The sequence below is a fragment of the Eschrichtius robustus genome, chromosome 2, assembly GCF_028021215.1.
Source record: "Eschrichtius robustus isolate mEscRob2 chromosome 2, mEscRob2.pri, whole genome shotgun sequence".
Classification (NCBI taxonomy): Eukaryota; Metazoa; Chordata; class Mammalia; order Artiodactyla; family Eschrichtiidae; genus Eschrichtius; species Eschrichtius robustus.
This window is the reverse complement of record NC_090825.1, coordinates 155106099-155132377: the sequence shown is the minus strand read 5'-3', so window position 1 is coordinate 155132377 and position 26279 is coordinate 155106099. Positions and strand designations below refer to the sequence as shown.

Genomic DNA, 26279 nt, shown 5'->3' with positions numbered 1-26279 from the left:
GTGAGCAAGGAGTAGAGGTAGAGGAGATGAGATCAAATATATAATGTGGAGGGTAATCACGTAGCAACTTTCCAGCATTTTAAGAACTTCAGCTTCAACTATGATGAAGGGGAAGACACTGAAGTCACATAATTCTTCTGACTTAGATTCTCAAAGGGTTCTCTGGCCACTGTGTTAAGGACACATTTCAGAGGGATAATAATTAAGATGATAGACAACGAAATCTTAATCCTGAGTGGTAATAGTGGAAAAATCGAGAAACGGTCAAATTCTGGTTCTATCTCAAAGATAGGGCCGACACATTTTGCTTCTGTATTGGATGTGAAAGGAGAGAGAAAGGAAAAAGTCAAAGATGAATCACATTTTGTAACTGAGCACCAGGAAGAATGGAGCTGCCCTTTTCTGTTTTGGAAAGTCTACAGGAAAAGCATGAGTGACTATGTGTGTATTTGATTGCAAGGTATATTAAGTTTGGGATGTCTATTAAATGACAAAACACAGATATTCTGTTAGTAAGCAGTCTTGTTAGGTGGACCCAGTTCGTAAAGGACAACCATCAACCTACCTAATCTGCTCAATTTGAAGACTCATAAAGGACTTTGGGGCATTAGTGTAAAGAGGGCTTCCTTTTGCGTTTGTGTGTATGTGTGTTATTTGCTTTGACACTGTGGTTAGGCTAAAGTAGCACTATTCTGGGCTTTCATCTTTGGCAACTTTTTTCTCACCAAGAAGCTTTTTTATTGGGTTGACGCCAAATGAGTATTTGCCTGATTCTTCATGTCCTGATTCTTTAACTATTTTCCTAGTTTGGACAGCCACAAATTTGGTTAGTATTTGTTCATTTCACCCTTCAATGTGGACACACTTGAAGCCAAGTGAATTCCCACCACACTGATGGTAGACTCCATCTGAGCATGCTCAAAAGAGCACAGAAGGTTGTCCACGGGGAGGGTACTATCAGAGGCTGATTGACAGTATCTGTGTTGTAGACCAACTTAAGGGCAAACACATACGGTTCTTACGCTTTCCTGCTCCTGATGATAGGCAATGGCAGGCTCTGGATCACAATGTTTGAACCCAGCAGGAATAGTTTTGCACTCTGTGTGGCATGACTATGATAAGGGGTCTATATCTTATCTAGCATGTATCTTCTTTTTTATGCTACACAAATACAAGGCTGTCACTTTCTGAGACAATAAACTTTCTCTGGCTGTGACAGATTCAAAGCAGATGCCAAGTTAGAAACATTTCTGAATTAGGTGATTTGGGTTCCCTGACCAGGTTAAAAAAACAAAACAAAACTGTTTTTCTTCTTGGTTTCACATTTAAACAATATGAGTTAGTCTAAACTATATGACCAAAAAATAGAACTACTAAAATAACAGGCCCTTATCATTATTATTTTGATATAATAAATAATAGAGGGATATTGTTTTACTAATAATTATCAGCATTTAGTAATGACAAGCCAAACATTAAGCCTTTAGGAAATTTGTGAACTCCTTCATTTCTCACAATAACTGTCAGATTGGTACCAGTATTTATCACCATTGATGAAGAAACTCAGTTTCAGAGGAAGACACTGAGGCACAGAGAGGGTAAATGTAACTTGTCCATAATTGCCCGAGCTGCTATGCTAGTCTGCTTCATCAACCACTATCACCACTATCACATTTCTTTAATTGGACTTTAGATTCAGATAAACAATTTTTCCTGGTTGCAGGGAAATCATTTAACAAGCCCGGATTGCAATGCTTGAAATGCAAGTCTGAGCCCAAATCTGAGAACCCTAAACCATGTGATCACTAAAAATACTGAGTATCAATTCTGAGCCTTCTAGTATGAGTTTGCATTTAAAATAACAGGTCCAATTAGGAATAAGTGTACAAATGGCATTCTAGGAGGGAATATATCCAACAGGTGTTTTAAATTCCTTTAGTGGCAATGAAAAAGTATGAAGGCATTTCCTGCAATACTAAATGAGCTGATTTCCTTTTGGTGGGTAAACACTGAACTTTGTATACAAAACTTAACCTGAAAGTATTTTCTAAGTATCCTGCTATTACTCTACTCAAAGTTAGCCTTGTTATCTCCTTTAACAAACAAGAATGGTAAGACACAGTCTCAGTCAGTATAGTACGGATAAATCATTTGCTGTCTTGGGGAAACTTGTACCTTAACAAGTGTCTTCTATTTGGGGAAGACAGGAATTCACAATTGCCATTCTCTATGCATATTATTGCCATATAAACTAACTCCAGCAAAAGAAAGCTATAGTTAGGTAGATCCTTTCATAAAGTGATGCAGTCACTCAGGAATACTTTATAACCTAAACCGACTGGACAGTCGGTAACCAATGAATTATCCTAATGCTGATTCATCTGAGAGGTCCTTTATTCCAATGACTTTCACTGCTATCCTTCTCTTTTCCTTTTGGGATTAAGAACTATGCATAAAGTCTTACTTACTCTAAGGTTCACCTTGTACCTCTCCTGTCATACAACTCGTCACTTTCCCCATCATATGGCACCAAATGCCAAAAAGAAATCTGAGTACTCTGCGGTCATGGCACAGGTATTTCTAAAGAGATGAACACCTGTTCAAAAATCACTAATCCAAGAATAAATATATGGGGAAATGAACTGGGGACATGAATGGAATCAACTGAAACTGTGAGAGGCCAGCAGGGCAGATATGTGTGTCTGTATGTGCCTTAAAGAATAATGTTCTCTATGAGAAAAAATGTTTTATTTCCCCAAACTTTAATCCAATTAATATCTGGGAATATATTTCAAGACTACTTGTATATATGTGTATGTACATGATGTTAGCATTGTATATTATTTGTGTTATGTTCTCCCTTCTATTCATGGGAATATGTTGCCTTTAACGTTTAACCTTTCTTGTTGATCTTGTACATGGATGAAGAATCACACAGTAAGATAAGTTCAAGGATTTCTTTCTCCAATACCATTGATATGAATTCCTATTACTTAATTTCTTTTTGATAGATTTTCAGATGACAGTCCAAGATAGTTCTGCCAATGGAAATCACAGGACTACCAAATATGGAAAAGACTTTGGAACACTTACAGTGTGTTTTCATGGTCTGCATCAGAATTCTACAGAAGGCTTTTGGCTGAATTAACAGTGAAATGAGAATGGAAAGTTAGTGTATCAGTTACTTTTCAGTGTGGTATTTTTTCTTTTCTACTATTCTACCATGTATTAGAAATTACGTAAAAATCAGGAGAAGAGAAATGGTTAAGAAAAAATATAATCTGTTATGTTAAAGACATTCGGCACTTACCTAGACTCACAGGTAACATGAGAGAACATGAGAGCTGGCTTGTGAGAGCTAACCTTGTTCCAATTCCTTCACTGTCTTGATGAAAAGCTTTGAGGCTCAAAGAAGGAAGTGACCCTGCCAGAAGCATACCGTGAATCAGTGATGAAAGGGAGACTCCTTGGCTTCTGTAGAGCCATGCCTCTGTGCACAAGGTATTAAAGAAGCATTAATTAAATGCCCCTTTACCTAACAACGTGGAGCTTAATCATAGGGTTTGGGCTTCTTCTCTCTTCTTTTCTTTTGCTTTCTCTTTTACATCCTTGGGGACCTTAGTTTTAAGTTGCTCTCTTGAACTGGATTTACAAGACATTTATTTTCACTAGCCCTTATTGTTTTGGATTGTAGGCTGAATTTTTAAGAAGTTGGGGAAGGATACTGAACTGCCAAAAGTTAACAGATTATTGGCAAAGAAATAAAAATAATTATAATGCCAATTTCCCTGGGTATTCCCTGTGTACTTTAGGGGTAAAAATAGTATTTGTAAAGTGATTTCAAAATGTGCAAATATTACCTGTGGGACATAACCTACTGGTTAAGAGCACTAACTCTGAAATTAATTTGCTTGGATCTTTTTTCCCCAGCTCCACCACTTATTAGTGGTGGGACTTCAGGAGTGTTACTTCTTTGTGTTTCACTTTCTCTTTGAAAAACAACCTCCTCTTTAATAACCTCACCCATTTTACAGAGCTGTGGCGTGGAGTTAATACAGGTAGAGTGCTTAGGAATCCATGCCACTCTTAAGTCTTTTAAAATCAATCTTACTATTGCTGTTACTACTATTATTATTTTGTTAGCTGCCCTTGAAAAAGTTTGCCAGCAGTACTCACTTGCTTTTCTTTTTGTTGTATATTCTCTACATCCCACTTAAGCGTTCTACCAAACATGAAAAGACTCTTTTCATATTTTACACCTCTTTACTTGTCTGTCACAGCAAAAGTAAAAGGAGTGTGGCTCCCCTTGACTGAACAAACCAGAACTTTGGTTTTCTCCCATTCATACACATTGGTGAACAGATGTGAAAAAAATGACTCCATGGGGCTTTCAGTCTGGAGCCAAACATCCAGGCTCTGTGTAACTCGACACTATTAAGCACACATGTTGTTCCCTTAGGACCCAAAGGAATCTCAACTAAGCCCATCATTATTTCAGGAATATGAAGAATGCTTTTTGTGAAGTAGTTGAACATAAATACAAGAAAACAGAAATACAAGAAAAGGCAGAGGTGTTTCGTATCACGACTTTTTGAGAAATGCTCAGAGCTCTAAGATGTAGCTGACAATTCCCCCATCAGCTAATGCTTTCAAAGTTACCATAAATTTCACCATAAATACATTTTTTCAGCAATGGCAATAACGCGGTGACTCTACTGCTCAATTCCTCACAGTGTCAGCATTAAATACATTAAAAGTGTAAGTGAAAATGTCGGTCTGATTGCTTCTGACATAACCCCAAGATCTCTTTTATTTCTGTACTCCATCAATTATAATGTGGAACATTAACACAAATTATTTCTAAACACTAACAAGCAATGTAGCAACAAGTGGCAGACAATCAAGGGGAATTTTGCCATAGCACGGTGCTTATTTTGTTACAAGCAGGAATGCAAACCCAAAGGATGTAATTTAGAGGAAACTCTGTCCTGTCTATTCTCTAGGAACTAGAACAAGGAGACTGAGAGAAGATGATTCTGGGTAAATCAAACCGTTTTCTCCTATACAGCTGAATAATAGGGAGCAAACTCCCATGGAAGGTTGTGACCTGCTTGGAAGAAAGCTAGGAGGTTGCCCTGGCTAGGGTCTTTCATATACAGTTATTCAAGCTCAGACTTGATCATCTGTCAGGGATGCTACAGTAGGGAGAGTTTTGCCGTAGCTGTGAGACTCAGCAAGATCACTTCCAACTCTAAAACCTACAGTTTTAATTTAATCACCAACACCAGCCATCATTAAGAGCGACCTCAAATAACTCCAAATCTGTTCATCTACTCACATATTCTTTACACAGTCAACAGGCCTCGAGTGATTACTACATGCCAGACACAGTTCGAAGACACAGAATAAGGGATAAGAAAGGTAACAACGTCTGTCACTGTGGGGCTTGAGTTCCTTGGGAAGAAGTTCATTTAAATACAAAGAGGCACCAAAGATAATATTTGTTTTGATTATTATTCTGTGAAAGAAGTAAGGTAATCTGATAAATTGGGACTGAGTTCGGCTAGTAGGACAATCAAGGAAAAAATATCTTTAAGAGATGAGTGCCAAAGAATAGAAAGGAATCATTTATGGACAATTTTTCTGGAAATAATATTTCCAAAACAGCAAATACAAAGGCCCTGAGGCAAGATGAAGCTTAACTACAATCAAGGAACAAAGAGAAGCTAAAAGGTTAGGTCAGGAGATAACCACACAAATTTACACCAGCTGGTCCCTAACTTCAAGTCTATGTGCATATATTCTTGAGGTGAGTTAGACATATATATCATCCACAAAACAAAAAAAAGTTGACTCCAAAATTACCCTGGCAATTCTGAGTGAGACTCTTTACAAAGGCACAACCATATTAAAGATCACAGCCATCACTCTCCAAACTCCACTCTGGCCATCACTTGCAGGCATTTAACGGGGGTGTTTAATATCCTCTCTAAAATATTGGGCAGGAAGAACAAACATCCTAGCATGTCTGCACCGTGCACCTTGTGTCTCACAATTGAAAAGTAGCTGGAGCTCACCCTGCTGATGGCTTTTCCTGGTTTTTTTACCTTTTATTAAGAGTCCCATCTCTTTTAAGAACTGGGATATATTTTTTGAGGGAATTCAACTATAGGAAAATTCAACTGACAGAGATCATACTGTACTTGACTTTTCTGTTCTTTGTTACATTTATTTGTTGAGACAAGCGTCTGTTCTTAGCCTTTTTGTACTGGCACTGTTAAATAGAACGGACACACAGTACACTGCACATACTTAAAGAACACAATTTAAGTTCTGAAATATGCATATACCCATGGAACTGCCAACACAATCAAGAAAAGGAACATATCCATCACTTGCAAGTGTTTTTATGCCTCATTCATAAAGCCCCTTTTTTTCCCCACATTCCACCCCTCCACATCCCCAAGTGACCACTGATATGCTTTCTATCGTTAGAGATGTGTTTGCAGTTTTCTAGAAATTTATATAAATGGATTCACACAGTGAGGACTCTTTAATCTGGCTTCTTTCACTCAATGTAATTATTTTGAGAGTAACTCATATTTTTGTGGGTATCAATAGTTGATCACTTTGTCTTGCTGAGTAGTGTTTCACTGTATGAGTATACCACAGTATGTTTATTCATTCGCCTGTTGATGGGTGCTCGAGGTTGTTACAATTCTATTAAAAATAAACATGCTATGATGATCCACGTACAAGTCTTTGTATGCACATATGCTTTCTTTTTCTTGCATAAATATCTAGGTGCAGAAAGGCTGGATCATATGGTAGGTGTATGTTCAACTTATAAAGAAACAGCCAAACTGTTGACTGAAGTGACTGTACCATTTTCCTTCCCACTAGCAGTGCAAAAGACTTCCAGTTCCTACACTGCCTCACCAGTACTTGGTGTGCTTGGACTTTTCTAATTTTAGCCATTCAATAGGTGTGTAGTGGCATCTCCTGGGGCTTTCATTTTCATTTAGATAATAATTCATTACATTGAGCAACTTCATGTGCTTATTTGCATCCGTACACCTCCTTGGCAGGATCTCTTTTTAAATATTTTTACCCATATTGTTAATTTAAAAAAATTTTTCTGATTACTGAGTTTTGAGAGTTCTATACGTGTTAGAGACACAAGTCTTTTCAGGTATATAATTTGTAAATATTTTCTTTCAACCTGTGGCTTTTCTTTTATTAATAATGGCTTCCAAAGATGAAACCCAATTTATCACTTTTTTTCATTTATGGATCTTGTTTTTGGTGTCATCTCTAGGAAATCTTTGCTTAACCCAAGGTCAAAAAGATTTTGTCCAAGTTTTAGAGATTTATGTTTTGATCTACATTTAGCTTATTCTTTATATGGTGTGAAGTAGGGATCAAAGGTCATACTTTTGCATATGGCTATCTAGGCACTATATCCGTGTGCTATATGCTTCCAGCACCATTTGCAAGAAGACTATCCTTTCTCCTCAAAATTGGTTTTGCAGCTCTGTTGAAAAATCAGTTGTCCTTATATGTGTGGCTATGTTTCTGGGATCTACATTCTATTTGACTGACATATTATATCTGACTCTTGGTTATAATATATTCTTTCACTGATGTCTTTTCACTTGCTCATGTAAATAGTCTCCCAGTAACATAGCCTTACCATTTGACTGGACATACCTAGGTATACCTGAAATGCATTTGATAAATCGATGGATCTTCCACTCAAACTAGGGTTACTTTCCAAAAACACTTAAAACGTTGAGGTGTAAAAACGATGTATTCTACAGCCTTCCTGCCTCAACCAAGTGTATGTTAACACATCCGCACGAGCTATTTTGCATGTGTATGGGGCTGTAGAGTCTGGGGAAGAGTGGTATGTGCTGTCTATCCCAAAAGATCGTCATACGAGGCAAAGGAAACATTAAGGAAATAGATAGGAATAGTCAAGTGCCAAATGTTAAAATATTTCTCATGCGTTTTTAATATTTACATTGAGATAAATAAGCAAATGATTATAAAATACAATACAAAACTTTAGAGAATATTTCAAAATGCTCTTTTTTGCCAGATGCAACAAGACACTAGGAATAAATAGAGGAATTTTCTGGAACCAGCTTGTCTTTCCTTTTTTTATCACCATCGAGTGATGGGGTTGTATTTTATTCAGTCTATTGTACATGTGGGTGTGAATAAAATGGAACTTGTCTCAAAAAGAGAAATGAGCAAAGAATATATGTTGTCAACTTGTCTAAAACATTTTTTCATGTTCTGACTCATTTTTCTTTGTATTGGCATTTCAAGGGATTTCGTTTTTTAATTTGACTATTAAAAAACCTTGATAACTTCAGTGAAATCCCATGAAGATAATATAAACAACTGGAATGGAAAATGAAAAGATGATAATAGCAACCAGCACTGTGATATTTCTTCTCAGTGTTCTTTACTATTTAGAATAGTAACAAATCCCATATTCATTTGACTTTTTGAACTTTGGCCTTTACTTTGGTGGAAGAAGTTCCTTTCACTTTGCTTATTATCTGTTTGCAATGAAAAACAATTAATGACCATATTTTGATATGATCATCTTAGAGTTGTTTAGAGGGAGGATAGTTATGCAACTATTTATATATCTATGGGTTCAAGGAAGTTTAAAGGCTTGATATTTGAATCCTGTGGAATGTAGCCTCCTTTCCCACAGGGAAATGAACATATACATGTACTTAATGTAGTTTAAAATAAAGCAACACCTGTTCGTAGAGGCACCTTCTATTCCAGGCATGTTTAGGTATAGGGAAGGGGAACAAGAGCTATAAAACATAATTCTTGTCTATAAGGAGTTTACAGTTTAGGGGGGTTGAGGGCACTCAATGACTCAACGGGGATGAGCCTGATGCAGGTGGCTACAAGGTCACCCTTGGATAAACTCTGCTTTAGGAAAGACCAGCCTACTCTTATTCTGTTAAACTCTTTAATGCGGTGTCCAATAAACCTGAATATCAAGCTCAAATGCCACTTTAGAAATGTTTCCAGGGGTGCTAACAGCCAACAAGTTAATATGATTCCTACACACTTGACACAACTCACCAGAGGTCTTGAATTCGGTGAGCATATTGACCTCCTTTAAGAAAGATCACCATTGAAACTTTGAATGCTAAGTTCTAAGAGAATGAAGTAAGTAATAAGTGATATTCAGGTTCAGAGGTGGAAGAGAAAACAGGTCTCACCTTGAGTAGAACATTTTGTTGGATTCTCCAAAGTAGCAAACAATAAGGAGAACACTAACCAACTAAGACTCTGAATAAGTTGAGAATTAACATGAAAGCCTAAGATGGAGGTCAAAATGTCCCCTAGATGGAAGGATACACTTAGGCTGACAGGGAAACTATTGAAAAAGATGTAGAAAATGCTAAATATTTCACAAAAAATTTATTAGAACTAATAAAACAACTTAGCAAAGTTTGTTTGCAGAATATGAAATCAACATATACGCATCACTTGCATTTCTGCACATTAGCAATGAACAATCCGAAAAAGAAATTAGGAGAACAATTCCATTTACAATAGCATCAAAAAGAATAAAATACTTACAAATAAGCTTAACCAAAGACATGAAAGACTTGTACACTGAAAACTACAGTGTTAGTGAAAGAAATTAAGGAAGACATAAATAAATGGAAGGACATCTCATGTTCATGAACTATTGTTAAAATGTCCATATTAAACAGAGCTATCTACAGATTTAATGCAATGCCTATCAAAATCCCCTATTTTTGCAGAAATAGAAGAAACGACTCCAAAATTGATATGGAACCACAAAGGACCCTCAATAACCAAAGCAAACTTGAAGACCTCACACTTTCTTTTGAAATGAAGTTTTCTTGTTATTGTGGGTTAAAAATCCAAAGTCCTAAATGTCCATAAATTATCCTCCTAAATTTACATTTTGGTTCATTCTCAGTGACAGGGCTTTCAGTGCCTGAGTGGCATTGAGGGCTCCTTCAATATCTCTAGCTTGGACTTCTGTCACTGACATGGTGTGGGCATATCAGAGCCCTGACTCTTTTACCAGTTGATCAAGGCCCGCATGAACCATGCTCAGAAGGGCCCCACGCTTGCTTGCTTTGCTCTGCTATTGCTGTCTTGAAATTCTTAATGATTTTATCTTTGAACTTACGTTTTGTAAGTAAATTTATGGGACAATAAAATATATGCATGAGCAGAGGAGACATGTGAAATATGTGTGTCTGCCACCATTCCTGCTGCCCCATTCACATCTAGTTTTCACCCTGCTTATGGTGTGCTTTCCATGACATGCTTATTTGGTACCCATTTGGAGTCTTACTGAGTTCCACCAGAATTTTGTGCTACTGGTCACATCCAAGACTAAGTGAAGGTGTTAACAGCTCCGGGAGGCCATGCTTTCCATCTGAATCTGAACTTACTTCTAACACAGAAAGAAAGCAGTTGTTTTTTAAGAAACAAGAATGTCCAAGGAATCTTATCATATCCTTTCTTACTCGTGTTACTTCCCAATATTAGCCAAACACTTCTGCTGAAAAAGATGACATATATGAAAAAGAGAAGAGAGAACAACCCATCGAACCCATTTAGGGCTCACCTTAATCTAGTATGATGTCATCTTATCTCGATTCTATCTGAAAAAAGAATTTACTTGGGCACATTCACAGGTTCCAGGTGAACATGAATTTGGGGAGGACACTATGCACCCCAGTGCAAATACTTTCAACAACACTTTTTCTTTGCAGTTTGAACAAGAGGCACTATAGTTTCATTTTGCACTGGAGCCCACACATTATGTCACTTTTTACTGTTAGAGCCCATGTTGGAAAAAGGGGCTTCATGAGACAGCCAAGTGAGTCTGTCAACTGAATTCCAGAATTATCCAGACTTACACACTTTGTTGCAGCAAGTTGGTTCCAGGCAAACCCATGTGAAAGGGGCGTGTCCACAGTGGAGCAGAGAACTTTTGTCTCTCTATCACCAGACTCACTCCCAAGATGAAGGAAAGAAGAGCTTAGCAAAGCATGGCCAGTTATTCTTCCTAACTTTGCCAGTCAAGTAGGTCACCTCACCCAGCCAGTGTCAGTGAATAGAAGAGCAGGGAAGTTAAAAGTTATACTAATCAAATTCCCTTCACATGGAGGTACCATTAGGAACGAGAAGGGAAATTGTCACTAATGCTTCCCTGGTTTTTTCAATCACTTAATCCACTCAACTATGCCTTTAAGCCTGTAATTAAGGGAATATCGCTCTCCCTTCAGGAAAAAGAATAGACCTTTATCAGGACAGTCCTGCTCACACTTTTATGGGGCTACTCATTTGAGTGGCCTCCGGGAACTGCTGGTGGACGACTTAGAGTTTCATCCCAGAAGTCTCTGATATGGGTGAGAAATTGCATTAATTTAAATTAACTCCAGGGCTACTCATATCCAATGATCAGAAACAACTTTTTGTTCTACCAGCCATCCACAGCACAGCTAACCACAGAAAGCTGATGAGGTTAAATGACACACTGAGGTTAAATACATAAAAGCATCCAGTAATACAATTCAGAAATCATAGAAATGTTGCAAATTTGAAAGTACACCTTTGCCAGTATCAAATTCTTCACAGAGAAATTAAAAGGGCACACATTAAACGCTCTTATGAATTAAGGTCCCAAAGTATTAAAGCCCAATTTTGAAATCAAGTGTCCTTGTTACTGTGGGTTAAAAATCCAAAGTCCTAAATGTCCATAAACAATCCTCCCAAATGTACATTCGGTTCATTCTCAGTGGCAGGGCTTTAACTGCCTGAATGGGACTGAGGGCTCCTTCAGTATCTGTAGCTTGGACTTCTGTCACTGACACGGGTGTGGGTCTCTTAGGGCCTTGGCTGTTTTATCAGTTTATCAAGTCTCTCATGAACCATGCTTTTAAAGAGTCTAAAGAGTTCCTAAGATACAATTTGATTTTACAGCACTATCCCCAAAATTTAAAAACAATCTCAAAAGCAAGCCAATCCCCCATTCCTAGAAGAGTGAAACTAGGCACATTTTTGTTCCCAGAATCCAGTACAGAATTCGACCAAAGAACATAGCAGAAACTCAATGGCATTTGAGAGAAAGATAAAGTCTCTTTCGTTTTAGCCTCACTAGGATGTCCATTAGTCTATGCCATTTATTTGGAATTTCTGACCTGCCAACTTCGAACCAGGAGGAATCTTTTAGCCTGACGTTGATTTGTCACTATGAATTTGCCATGTGCAGTGCACAGCCCTGAGCATCTGTCACACGTGGACTCTTGAGTTATCCTTCCTCATTGATGACCTTGTGGTTCACACTGCAGTACTGAACTGATTATGGCTTCTGTCGAGTGACATTACACCTCCAGTTCTGATGCGTAGATTTGATAGTCCTATGCCGCCATGGCCATTTTCACTGCCTCCTGCTATGGAACTGCGTAGACCAAAGGGCTTTAAGAGAACATTTCTTTCTCCAACATAATTGACAAATCCAGTGTCAGCTTGGGTCCACATGTACAGGGAGTCACTTGAGCCTACGGTAGACCATATGTGTCAATGCCGACAAGTTCTACAAAACAGGTTTTCCTTACAATTGAGTCTTTGTCTCGGTCAAGCCTGCTTGGGAAAAACTGTACCTGAAGAGTAAGGCAAGGTGGACGGCTGCCTGAGACTTTCCTGCCCTGTAAACTCCTGCACACTCTCAAGTGCCAGGTAAAGGTCTCTGTATACTAAAGACCCTCCAGGTGCCTTATTCATTCCGCTCCAGGTATTGCTCAGTCACCTGCAACTCCCTAACGCCCCTTTTCTTTATGTCAGACTTTTACTTAAGTGGCTCTAAAGAAACAGCCACTCTCCCACGCCATAAGCTGCAGCCATCAGCCAAAATCAAAGTATCTTATGGCTGGTATAGTGGGATGGATGGTGGCCCCCAAAAGGATATACCCATGTCCTAATCCTTGACTGTTACCTCGTTTGAAAAAAAAGGTTTTGCAAATGTCATTAAGGATCTTGAGATGGGATTTCCATCCTATATTATCTGGATGGGTCCTAAATAGAATGACAATTGTCCTTATTATACAAGAAGGGCAGAGGGACATTTGAGACAGACAAAAGAGAAGATACAGACACAGAAAGGGGGTGATGTGAAGACAGAGACAAAAACTGAGTGATGTGGCCTCAAGCCAAGGAAGCTGGCAACCACCAGAAGCTGAAAGAGGCAGGGATAGAATCTCCCGTAGAGCATCTGTAGGGAGAGCAGCCTTGCTGACACCTTGATATCACACTTCTGGCCTCTCCAACTGTGAGATAGTAAATTTCTATTGTGTTAAGCCTCCAAGTTTATTAGTCTCCTAGCAAGCACGGAGGACACTTATACAGCATGCATTAAACCTTTTCTAGGCTTCAGCAGTTTACTGCACAAACCTAAATATTTTCAAACAGTCAAAGGTCTCAACTTCCCACCATACATTAAAGACCAAGGCACTAGACTACCTTCCTTGGCAGTACCAAAATATTTTCCACATGGACATTTTCCTCTCCAAAATGTCTGCTCCTTTCTTTTTATTTCTCAGTGTTCCCAGGTAATGCACCAAATGTTAGGGTCTTTTCATTACCTTCCAGCAAGTACAATGCCTTAATTCCATTTGGTTTGGAATAAATTAGGAAATAAGATAAAAGAGGAAAGATGGAGGGCCGAATATTCCTGTTACTGTGGATAACTCTGGCTTGAGAATCCAGTTTGAACTCAATGATCACATAACGGAACCCCAGAATTGGGCAGATTTATTAACTCGTAATACACAGAATGAGACAAACAGTAGACACTCACTCACACTCTCAAGGGAGAGAACAGAATTAGTCAAGGCAAGCATGCTCACTTAATTCTTTTCAAGCTTTCTATATAAGTCACTTGATCACCTTGGGGCAGAGTCAGTAAAGAAGCAGGGCTGAAATGACCCTAAGAGCTCTCTTGACGGGACTGAGACATCAGGAGCAGGAAAGGAACATTCCCTCACTCCCCACCACCACACCTCCAGCAGTAAAACATGATCATCCACATTGACAATGTAAAAGAAATCAGAAACTACGCTAACTCTGATTCACTCTCAGTATACCAACAGCTAATCAGGAGCCTTGTGCAAAAGCATCTTGATTAGTTGCTAATAAAACTCTTTAGAAGCAGACCCCTCCACATGCCTCAAAGGGAAGATGCAGACCTGTATGCTTCAGGATTTTCTCACCAAAACCCCACACAATTTCTTTACTATTCCAGCCAAGTATGGCCTAGCCCTACTCTTATCCCTGTTTTTCTTGGTTTAGTAATAAAGAAACATAGATGGAAATAAAGAAGAGATATCAGGTAGAAAGATATAAAATAGTGGGGAAAATAATATAAGTAAAGTCAAGTACCACCACCATTTACTAGAAGTGAACTTTGAGCACCAACATTAATATTTTTTCCTGTTATATCTGTAAAGTGATAATAAGTAATATGTACATAACAATTTTCAATTTAATCAAATCTCATTTTTATAACTAACTACTTCACAACAAGTAACATGCTAAGGCAGCATCAATAGATGAAAAAAGGTAGTCCCTGACCCCAAGGAATGTTGCCCAGGAGAACACAGAGATATGTAAAAAATACAATCACAATACAGTGTAGCGAGTGCAACAATCAGGCATGCAGAAGTGCAAGGGTAGCAAAAAGGAGCGTGTGATCACAACACTAAAAAGAAGAGTGCACAAAAGACATAATATGTAAATTGAGTTTTGAAAAATGAAGTGGGTTTCCCAGGTGCCCCATAGGGAGAAAGGAATTCTCGGAGGAGGGAAAAGCATAAATGAAGACAGTGAATTGTTCACATAATCCAGAAGTGAAGTAGGCAATGGCAGGAGAAATGATTGGACACAGGTATCATGAATACTTGCATGTCTGCGTTTTAGCAAGTCCATTCTAAAGGAAACTTTGAGGATCAACTCGGGGGTGGGGGGCCGCGGGGGGACAGAACTAGTCATTCCTGCAAGAAACACTGTACAGTTGTGCAAAACACTGGAACCAGTTTCTACCAACCCACCAAAAAAAATGACTTCAAAGGCAACGTGGTTATCACAGGAAGGGCTTGTTTTTGTGTTTGTTTTCAGTTCATTAGGCCTCACTTAAAATTCTGATTCCACAATGCACTTGCTTTGGGATCTTGAACAACACTCATAACCTCTGCAAGTTTCAGTATAGTAAGTTTATGTGATTACCTTTATCTGTAATATCCCTGTGTTGCAATCTTAATTAATTAAAATTAATTCATCTTAACCTTAATCTCAAGTTCAGGTCAAAGACTAGTTCCTCTGTGACTTCTCCTCTGAACTGATTCAAAAGCCTTCTCTCCTGTCCTCATTTGGCTTCTCTTCTCTTATGGAATCTCATAAGAACTTCTACGACCTCTTTGGTTTTTTGTTGTTGCTGCTGTCTGTTTGTTTGTTTTTTAATTGAAGTATAGTTGATTTATAATGTCGTGTCAGTTTCAGGTGTACAGCACAGTGATTCCGTTTTCAGATTCTTTTCCCTTAGAAGTTATTACAAAATATTGAGTATAGTTCCCTGTGCCATAGAGGAGATCCTTGTTGTATCTGTTCTATGCCTTCTTTGAATGACCGTAGCACTTGTTGTCTGTATCATTTTTATGTTGTGGCTTTGTGACTGAACAGGAAAATTTTCTATTTGTTCATGTCCTGGCCTTTCCTTAAAAATGTGTTCATTTATCTATTTCATATTTATTGACTACATCTTAGACACCGTGTTAGCTGCTTGTTCTAGATGTTAGTAAAATATAGACCTTCCCGCTCAAAGGGTCACAGTATTTGTGGGAAAACAAAAAAGTGAACAACCTATGTCTCAAATAGCTTTGTACTTCCCGAAGAGAACACACCTCATAGGTACAATAAATATATGTATTATAAATAAATGTATAAATAGTTAATGGCATTAAAAACTTGAGATAACTGCTTTTCTATTCTGAGGAAATGATGATTATATTTCACCAGGAGCTCAATACCACTCTGAGAATGAGGGCTTAACCCCCATCCTGACTCACTGCATCGCTTTCTTAGATGAAAATAGACAAGTCTGTACATACTCTCTATAAAAAGGCTTATCTGGCATGAATTTCAAGTAGCAAGAAGAAAAATTCAAGAGGTTCAGAGAAGCATCCAGAAGCTCAGATGATTGTCTGGCACTAATACAACTTGCTTGACAGGAAAATAGAGCTGTAATTCTCACAAAATTAGATGATCTTTTAAGAATTTCAAAACCTCCTGCTATTAATTGGAAATCCTAGAAGAACAGCTTCTTTTAAACTATGCTGATAATATGCTTTACAGCTTAATATTCAGAAGCCTATGTTGTGGCTAAGTGAGCGTCAGGAAAGAAGGAAACTTGTGGTTTAGCTCCATTTACTCCGGAACCTCTGGTCAAAACATCTGCTTCTGTGCTCAGCCATCTTATCATCTGTACAATGGAGGCAACTCTAAGAAAACATAGTTACAGAGATGTTGCACAGCTTCAGGTGTCATTGTCTTCATTTGTTTCAGAAAACCAATCACATCTAAGCTACGACTGAAAGAGTGCAATGTTATTTGGGGTCTTCTAGTGCAGCTCTGTCAAAGTAAAGAAAAGGAAAGGGGCCTAGAATAACTATAATTTTCCCAAGAGGACACAATTATTTTATGGTAAATCTGGGTCAAGAACGCTGATCTCTTTGATGCCATTCCATTGTTCTTTCGTTGGGTTCTGAACAACCCAGAGAAAGAAAGAGAAATAAAATTCCTATGTGCTGTGTCACTGGTACAGGACGTGGCAAGATTGGAATTGGAGAACTACATATTAACAGGTATCTGCGAAATTCTTCAAACTAATTGAGATGTATACCAGGTACATAAAAAACAGTATGTGTTCTCAAGATGATTCTGTGGAATGAACAGAACTGGTAACTGAAGGTGTGTGTGTGCTGCAGTTCTAAACAGGATGGGTGAATTCTTGTTTTCTGGCACCTTGAAGACTCCACCCCAACATACATATTAAAATAAAATTAACATTTGAACTGGGTCATATTTAATTCTACATGCTCCTGTAAGTCAGCAAAATATTCCATATACCATTTAAGTTGTCACTCACTTTTTAACTTGATTTTTAATTTCTAAAAGTCTTTGCAAACACAAAACAGAGGTTGGAAAATGGTATATGGGAAGCTGCAGAGATGAAATAAGCTTATTTCATTTGGCATAAAGATGAATACCCAAACAACTTCTTCATAGCTGACAGTGTCCAAATCTGCTATCTTCATTTTGTAGTCAAGGCTTCCGGAAAAATATGCTAACGGATTCCTAATTACCCAAATGCCCCATATCTGTTTCAGTAAGTATCATTATATACTATGGAAATTTTTCTCAGTGACAGAGAAAGACATCCTGGCTGAACATCCCCCTGCCCATGACACAGAGATGATGGTCTCAAGCTATCTTGAAGGTGCTGGAGCCTACTTTATCCGTTACTAATATTAACGGAGGACAAAACTTAATATTCCGTTTGCTCTGTATTTGTTAAATCACGTCTTCCCTTCATTAAAATGGATGGCCCATAATTGAGTCTGTAGTGTGTGTGTCATTGGAAACTGAACAAATTTTTGTTGGTTTTATTAATGTCATAGGTTTCTAGGGAGGGTCTATTCAATAACTAAGTCTAGTTTCTCAGTTACCAATAAATTATGATGTAACTTTGAATAAATTAAGCTCATCATAAAGGAAGGATACTGATAGTTGCTACTACCCCTTCACTGAGGGGCTCTTGTAAAGCACTAAATAAAGTAACAGAGGTGTATATGCATGCATATATTTTCAATGATATTTGTACACACTTAAAAAGAACTCTACAGAATGCATTATAAAACTCTTGATGCTGTGTGTCCCTAGTTCCCAGCTCTCTCATTAAAACTACTTAAATGAACAATATCGTATCTATTAGGATAACTATCAGAGTACTCCAAATACTACTTCTTGCAGTACCCTGTCCCAACCATTTGCCTTCCTCTTCCCATTAGTCCTTAATTCAGAAACCCCAGAGGTTTGTTCATTAATTTATGAACATATTTCTTCATTCAGCCAAGAAAATTGATTGATCCCTTACCAAATTTCAGGCACCCTTCTTCAGTATGTTTTATAGGCATGTTCAGGAAACACAGCAGTGATCAACACAGATGAATATAGCCTCTCTCGAGCTGAGGGGAGAGACAAAAGTAAAGAAGCAAATATAAAATCATAAGTTTAAATATGTAAATAAAAATTAAATAAATGGGTAGAATAACTAGTATATCAGGTAAGTGCTGGAGAAAAACAGCAAGCAGGGAAGGGAGATGGAGATTGTTAGCTGGTAGGAGGAGGCTGCGATCTGAAAGTAAGTGATCAATGAGGGCTTTCTGGGGAAGATAAAATTTCAGAGGGAACTTAAGGTTGTGAGAGGGAGCAAGGTGCATATCTGGGAAGTGAATAGTACAAGCATAGGGAACAGTCAGATGGAAGGGCAATGAGGCAAGAGTGGGTTTGGAGTATCCAAGGAGCAGAAAGGATGTCAGTGTGTGGAAAACAGAGGGAGCAAAGCGGAGAGGAGAAGGAAACAGTCAGAGAGGAAACAGAGGCCCAGATTTCTAGGGCTGTGGAGGCACTTTGAGGACTTTGCTTTTCCTGTGAAGAAGCCATTGAAGAGACTTGGGTGACATGATCTGACCTGTTTTAATAGGATCTCTCTGGATGCCATGTTGATTAGAGACTGTAGGAGAATAAGGACAAGCCCCAGAAGACCAACAGTTGATTCAAAGAAGTGATTTACTCAAAAATGCGCCTCCTCCTCAGTGAGGACGCAGAGCCGGGATCGGCAAATACTGGCCACAAATCAAATCAGGCGCTCAGCCTGGATCTGTGTGACTGTGAGCTAATAATGGTTCTCACGTTTCGAAAGGCTGTTGAAGAAAAAAAGGGAGGAGAAGCTACAGAAACTGTATATGGCCCACAAAGCCTAAGACATTTAAAATCCAGAAAATGCTTTCCAACACCTGATGGAAGGCATCTGGCTGGTAGGAGGTCCTCAGCAAAATTTGGAAGAGGAATACATGAGTCAATTAGTTCCTGAAAACATTGTAAAGTGATAGGTGTCAAGAAACATTTATGCCTTCACCCTTAACCTTCACAAATGATGCCATTTCCATTCAGCTATTGAAAAATATATTCTGGCTTTCAAAACAATAAACCAGAAGGCATTTTCTCACATAAGCAAGGTCATAAACAACTGTCAGCTAAAGTTGAAATAGCAACAAATCAAATAATAACACAAAACATTTTTATAGATTTTTAAACCTTATAAAGCATTTTCATGTTCATTATCTAATTTAATCCTCAAATCAACTCCATGAGATAGCTAGTATTTTCCCATTAGAAATGACCACATATTAAATCCTTAGTGATTGCTCAAGAAAAGCTGAAATCTTGAGTGTTACATCTATTAATGCCAAGGTTGGGTTTTTTCCCATGGGAACACTGGATGCTAAAATCAACAGGGATTTTCAGCGCAAGATGGCAGACTAGGAAACCTTTACTTTCTGTTCCTCCTGAAACCATGTTTAAATAAAACTGTAGAAATACCAAAATTAAGCAACCAATAAAAGCCAAGACATTGTGGAAGTCATCAACCACAGAAAGATTTCAACACATTTTGAGAAGGCAAACAATGAAATGGAGGAGCCATGAATAAAATAATTAAGAAAAGACTCCCCTAAGTAGGGTCTGCACAAAGCCAGTCAGCTTTTGCTGAGCTCTGGTTATAGTCAAGGGCAGAGGAAAGAAGAGGGGCTGAAACAAGGAGACAAAAATCATTTTAGGAACAAAAGTTCATTTAATGAGCTCCAGGGAACACTCAGCCTGCTGCCATACAAACTCATGAATTACAATGGATTGTTGGTAAGCAAGACAAGAAAACAGGGAACAAACAAAACAAACAAAAATCAGGACATTGTTTCTTACTGAACTCTTCTCAAATGAGATCAAGGAATTATGGTTCAATGCCACAGCTGTAAATCATTTCTGCTCCTGGAGAGGTTAGAAAGGGCTTATAATATTTACCCCTTTTTTTCAGACAGAATTTAGGTCTGAGCAAAACCTTTTGTGTCCTCAAACCTCAAAGTTTATTGGGGATGGAAGTCCAAATTAGCTGTCACATATCATAAAAAGAATCTCATGGGCAGAGGGTCAAACTAATTTTGGAATATATGAACTATGCCCAGTGTTATTTTCAATAGATTTTAAACTAAAATATATAAATAAATTTTTACTCATCTATATGACTCTGGGTTCTGAAACTTCTACATGTCACATGCGTGATACAGAACACACAATGTCAGCCCCAGGAGAGAGAAAACACTCCAATGAAGCAAGCCAAAGAAACAAGTTTCAAACAAGGTAAAGTGATGTGTAGACCAGGATTTTTCAATTCTTTCCTGTCATGCTGAAGCTTCCAGCTCCTGAATAACAACACATGTTTCCCTTGCCCTAGACACCCAAGAGTATGTCTCCTCTCTTGGGCATAAGAATCGCTAGAGTTACATATGTGTAGTAAACAGTGGACCCAGCTGGCATACTCACAATGACCAAATTGTGTTGATCGTACTTTAAACCAATACGTCGCTCCACGATGAAGTTGCAATAAATGATATATTTGCTTTCCAGACATGAATGAGATATGCCTTACTGGATATACTCCAGGAAGGCCAGAGAAACTGGAATAACTTACTGGTGAATTTCTTTCCGGATAGCCCATGATTTATCTAGAATATAAGCTTTACGTATCTGGATCCTTCAAACTAGACCAAAGGGAAAATCTGGGCTGCAAGCCTCAATTAGAAATGTGGGACGCTGCTATGCTGACAACTGGTGCTCCCTGACCTGTATCTTCTGAGACTAGAACCCAGTGTGGTGGATGAGCAATTCATGCGTTGAACAAAAGAAGACCTCCTACAGGGCAGTGTATGTGTTCATCACACGTATGGCACTTAGGGCTAAGTACCATAAGGGCCACAAGAAAAAAAAAAAAAAAAGTAACACATGAAGCATACATGATAAGGAGGCGCCACAGTCCAGAGCACGAGCTCTGGAATCACACAGGCTTGCTTCGAATCCCGGCTAAGCCACTACCATCTGTATACCCTGAAGAACAGTCGAAGGTTTATATGTTGTTTTACCAAATTTCGAAAAAGAAGTGAACAAAGAACCTATCTGCCAGGAAGGGACATCGTGGGGTGCAGCACCCAGTCGGGTCAGGGCTCTGCATCCCCTGCTCAGAAACCTTCGCCACCTGGCTCATGGTGATGCTGGCAGCTGAGCAGCCCTGGAGAAGGTGCTCCCGTCATCAGGCCTCGCAGAGAAGCTGGGGAGGTCCCTGGAGGAGGCGGGCCACAGCCTGGCAAGCTCTGGGTGCCTCCTGCACTCAGCTCTGAACAGGCTCTGGCCCCTGGGACCCTTGTGGGGGAAGGGCTGGCCGATACATACGCAGGGCTGAGGGGCCTGCAGAGCCGGTGCCCAGGCAGGGTGAGCTCTGCAGGAGAAGGCTTCCATAGTCCCCAACAGTCTCCGCATAGTGGCCCATCCGGTGCCAAACACCTGTCGCCCACAGCGAGAAGTCCCAGCCACTAGAAAGTCCAGAAGGGGTCGGGCTATGGGGCCCCGCCCTTTGCCCTTGGGCCGGGCTTTCTCCACGGGCTGGGCTTGCATGCGCCCCCCGCCCCACCCCCTGCCCCACCCACCCTTTCTCTGTGACGAGTACAATGGACATGGCACAAGCGCCAGGCTGAGCCATCCAGTGTCCAGTGCGTGCTAGACCTTGAGAGGAGGTGAAGCTAAGGAGAAGCTCTCCCAGTTTCACACTCTGTTCTCGGATCGCTTGGCGCACAACCGGTCCTACATGGGCAATTTACTATGCAAATTTCGTACCTGGCTCCACCACCGCCGCTGGCCCCACCGCCCGCCCCGCCGCCCGCCCCGCCGTGGGGCCCCGGTGGGCTGTCACCCGCTGGTTTTGCCTTCCTGGGAGGCTGCCACATCTGACCGGGACCACCCTGCTGCTCCAGCGCCTGCCATCTGCCCTGAGCAGGGAGTCAACGTCAGGAAGCTGGTACCATCCAGTCACCTCCCACTGAGGAGACGGGGGCTGGGGAAAACAGGGGCAGAATGGAAAATGACAGCCTGGGAAGGAGGTGAGAAGAGGGAGGTGAAGGTCCCATCCCATGCCATGGTGTCCTCTGCCCCAACCGCATGCTGCTCCCTGCTGCTGGAGAAGCCAACAAAAACAGTGCTGGGTGAAGACCACCGGCCCAAATCACCAGGCTCACTGATGTCTGGGAAGGAGCTGCAGCGTGAAGAGTCTTCACGCATCCCAACAAGAAGCTCCTCTTCCCTGCTATCTACCAGCAGTAGGCCCTGGAAGCGGAAGATTCCCCTGCCGCTTTTTCTGCCGCTGCCAAGGCTGAGGTCGCCCGCGTCGGGGAACGAGGCACTGACGTGGGATCGAGGTGAGCTGCCCCCTCCTCCTAAGCTTCCGTGCTTAGCTGCTGCCAAAAACCCAGGCACCTTGGAGAAGAACATTCAGTGTCACTGGAAAAAGATCCCCAAGAATATAAGGAAGGTCCAGACACCGTCCCATGAAAAAGAACCCCCAACACCCATCTGTGTAGATCCTACCCCTCCTTTATACTCACCTACCCCTCTTCCAGCCCCTACCATCGATCCCCCTATTGTAACTGGGCAGCCGATGACTTCTGTGGCAATCCCTTCCACCAGCATGGTCACGGCATCTGGAAGTTTGACCTTGCAGCCTAGTGTCTACACGGACACTACTGCCCCTTCCCAAGCTGTCATTGTTAGGTCTCCCCCAGGTTTCAGGGTGGAGCAGAGGCACCTTACAGGGATACCAGTGTCCATCACTCTACCTGTGCCGATGGTCCCCTGCGCCACCCCAATTTTTAACCATCCCTTTGGCCCCCAAACCAACCCTCAGCCCATATTTGGGACCTCTGATGGGCAGCAGAGGGGCTCTCTCCCTGGTGCTCCTGTTTTCTCCAGCCGCCCATTTACGGCTTCAGGTCCTGTTTTCCCCAGCCCCCCATTTATGGCTTCAGGTCCTGTTTTCCCCAGCCCCCCATTTACGACTTCGGCCGTCACCGGTGCTTCAGCAGGCAGCAGCTCTGACACTGTACCTATGGACACTACACCTCCTTCCCAGGCTGTCATTTTCCATTCGGCTCCTGCTTTCCCCAGCCCCCCATTTACAGCTTCGGCCGTCACCAATGCTTCAGCAGGCAGCAGCTCTGACACTGTACCTATGGACACCACACCTCCTTCCCAGGCTGTCATTTTCCATTCGGCTCCTGTTTTCCCCAGCCCCACAGTTATGGCTTCGGCCGTCACCAATGCTTCAGCAGGCAGCAGCTCTGACACTGTACCTATGGACACCACACCTCCTTCCCAGGCTGTCATTTTCCATCCGGCTCCTGTTTTCCCCAGCCCCCCAGTTACGGCTTCGGCCGTCACCAATGCTTCAGCAGGCAGCAGCTCTGACACTGTACCTATGGACACCACACCTCCTTCCCAGGCTGTCATTTTCCAGTCTGCCCCTGTCTCCAGGCAGAACCAATAGACATTTCACAGGGCTGTTCCTAGTTCTGGGAACACACCACCCAGTGGTAGCAATGCCTCAGCCCATGACTCGACTCATTTACCTGCAACGCCGGCCAACAGATAGACCAACACTTCAAGCTTCCTTGGACCCAGGTCTCCCGTCTCAGGCCACATTGGGGGCCAACGATGGGCAGAGGCCTAACGATAATTTTCTATTGGGAAACCCAGCAGCCTCAGCACAAGATAAAGTCCTAGTCGCCCCTGCAGCCTAGCCACCGCAAGTCAGCATCATGCCGGCAGCTTCGCCAGCTTCCCTATTCGCCACCACCAGCAACACGCAGCCGGCCTTCGGCGACAACCCAGGCATTCTCCCCAGGGCTGTGTCCATTGCTACTGGCTTTGGGCTTGCCACCAGGATGCCCAGTGCTGGGGACAGTGGCTCGCTCTTTGCCGACACCACACCGGGCCCCCTGTTCATGGGACCTGCAGCCCCTACGGCCGGTGGGAGCCTTGGGGTCGGTGTGTCAGCCCCAGGCCTCACTCACTCACAGGCATCCAGACCACTTAACTTTGAGGCAGGACTAAGTGGGGCACCCAGCACCGCTTCTGTTCCTACTTTGGGCCAGACAACCTGCCATCTACCTGACCACGGCAAGGCTGCTGCACTAGGAGGGGCAGGCACTATCCCAGCATTTGGGAACATACCTGATTCCACCTTAAATCCAAATACCTGGGGCCTACCTGGGCTGAATACAGGTGGTACAGTGATGGCAGGGGACAACACCATCCCCACGATGGGAGGCCCTAGAGTTTCCACTTGCCGTCACTGCACACAGGGCCCATCTGGACGTAGAAAATCTACATTTAAAAGTTCCATCACCAAGGAGAAGAAATCTGTGTCAAGGAACATGTCAGTTTCCACCTTCTAACAGAGCACACCACATCTGTTGCAGTTGCAAGTGTGGTTATCACCCGTGGGTTTCAACACACTTCTAGTTCTACCTTATTTCCAAGCACAAGGGGCCCACCTGCCCACAATCTAGGTGGTGGTCGTCTAGGAGGGAACAACATCATGCCCATGATTGGAGGACCTGCTATTCCCGCTTACAACTGGGACCCACCTGGCCAACACACAGGTGGTGCGGATGGAGGGCACAACATCTCACCGGTGCTGGGAGGCCCTGTGTCAATAACTGCCATCAGACTTGGAACCCATCTGTGCAGAGAACGGGGGGGAGGGGGCATGGGGGACAGCACCACACCTGCTGTGACTGGATACACTTCTGGTGCCACATTCATACAAAGCACCTGAGGCCCCCCCTGGTCAAAACCCAGGTGGTGCCATGGGGGACAGCACCATCCATACTTAGAGAGGAACCTCCACTCTCAGTAAGAACACTGGGGTCCCCAAGTCAGGACACCCCTCTGACTTAGACGAGCCAGCATTGTGTTTGCAGGCCCCTGGTCAGGGCAGCTGTGCCTGTGCTCACAGGAGTCTGGCAGCCTCATAACCTGCCCAGGGCTTCATAGGAGCCACCAGCGAATTCCTTTCTTCTATGAAGAAACTCAACAAATGAAGAGCAGATCTTATTCTGCAAACTGTGTGTCACCATGAATGGACTTTGCCTCACTGGAAAGTGGCTCAGCCCCTTGAAGTGAAACTTAACCTCCTCTCTTCCTACAGCAAGCCGGAGGACCACACCTCAGGGGTGTGCAAGTGTGTGTGTGTGTGTGTGTGTCTGTGTGTCTGTGTGTGTGTGTGTGTGTGCTGGAGGGTGAGGAGCATATGAGCCCACTTCAGAACTACACCAGACTTGAGAAGCTCCAGTTAGGAGAATGGAAGACAGCTGCCTGTATCATCCACCGTGCCATCCCTGGCTTGACTGGTAACTTGGCGGACCCAAGTTTTCCCTAGACTTGGAACTGGCAGGATGCCCACTGCTGTTTTCAGATGCTTCCTCTCCCCCTATGCATTTGCCTCAATGGGCCTTTCTCTTTCCCAGCTTTATGTACATATATATATGTCAATAAAACCTTGTTCGTATTAATCTACTTCTGTTTATGTGTCTTTACTCACTGACTCAGCTGTAGAGGAAGAACTGACATATGTGAGTGGTGATGTGGGAGCCAGACTTAAGACACCAAAATTTTGTGTCCCAGTGACTGGGATGTGGAATTAGGCACACATTATGGCTGCACGTGCTGACTCCTGAAATCTGTTTTCAGTGTAACTAGTGACAATCAGGAGGAACTAAGGTCCAGAGGAGGGAGAGTTGGGGTGACTCACCCTGACTGATTAAGTGTGCTGATGTGTCCAATCCCTACCGACCCCTGGAGCAGTGCATTGAGTGGGCCGCACGTGTCTCAGAAGAATGTTTTTCTCAGACTGATGAAGAGAAGCGACAGGACTTGCCTGTGGTGATGGCAGTTTTTGACAGAAATACCTGCAGCATCCCCAAATCCCAAATCTCTTTCATTGACAATTTCATCACAGACATGTTTGCTGCTTGGGA

At 41.7% G+C, this 26279-nt stretch overlaps 1 long non-coding RNA gene across 3 annotated transcripts in view; it reads right to left on the bottom strand.

The window, feature by feature from the left end:
- The window catches only part of LOC137759786 (uncharacterized), a 63448-nt gene that overhangs the window by 14146 nt on the left and 23023 nt on the right, over positions 1 to 26279 (bottom strand). For 2 of the 3 annotated variants that reach the window (XR_011073199.1, XR_011073201.1), the window contains exon 3: positions 18236 to 18326. This is a non-coding gene — a long non-coding RNA (uncharacterized lncRNA). Of the gene's footprint in view, positions 1 to 9749; positions 12591 to 18235; positions 18327 to 26279 lie in introns of those variants that run through there. The other variant, XR_011073200.1, reaches the window with a different exon arrangement.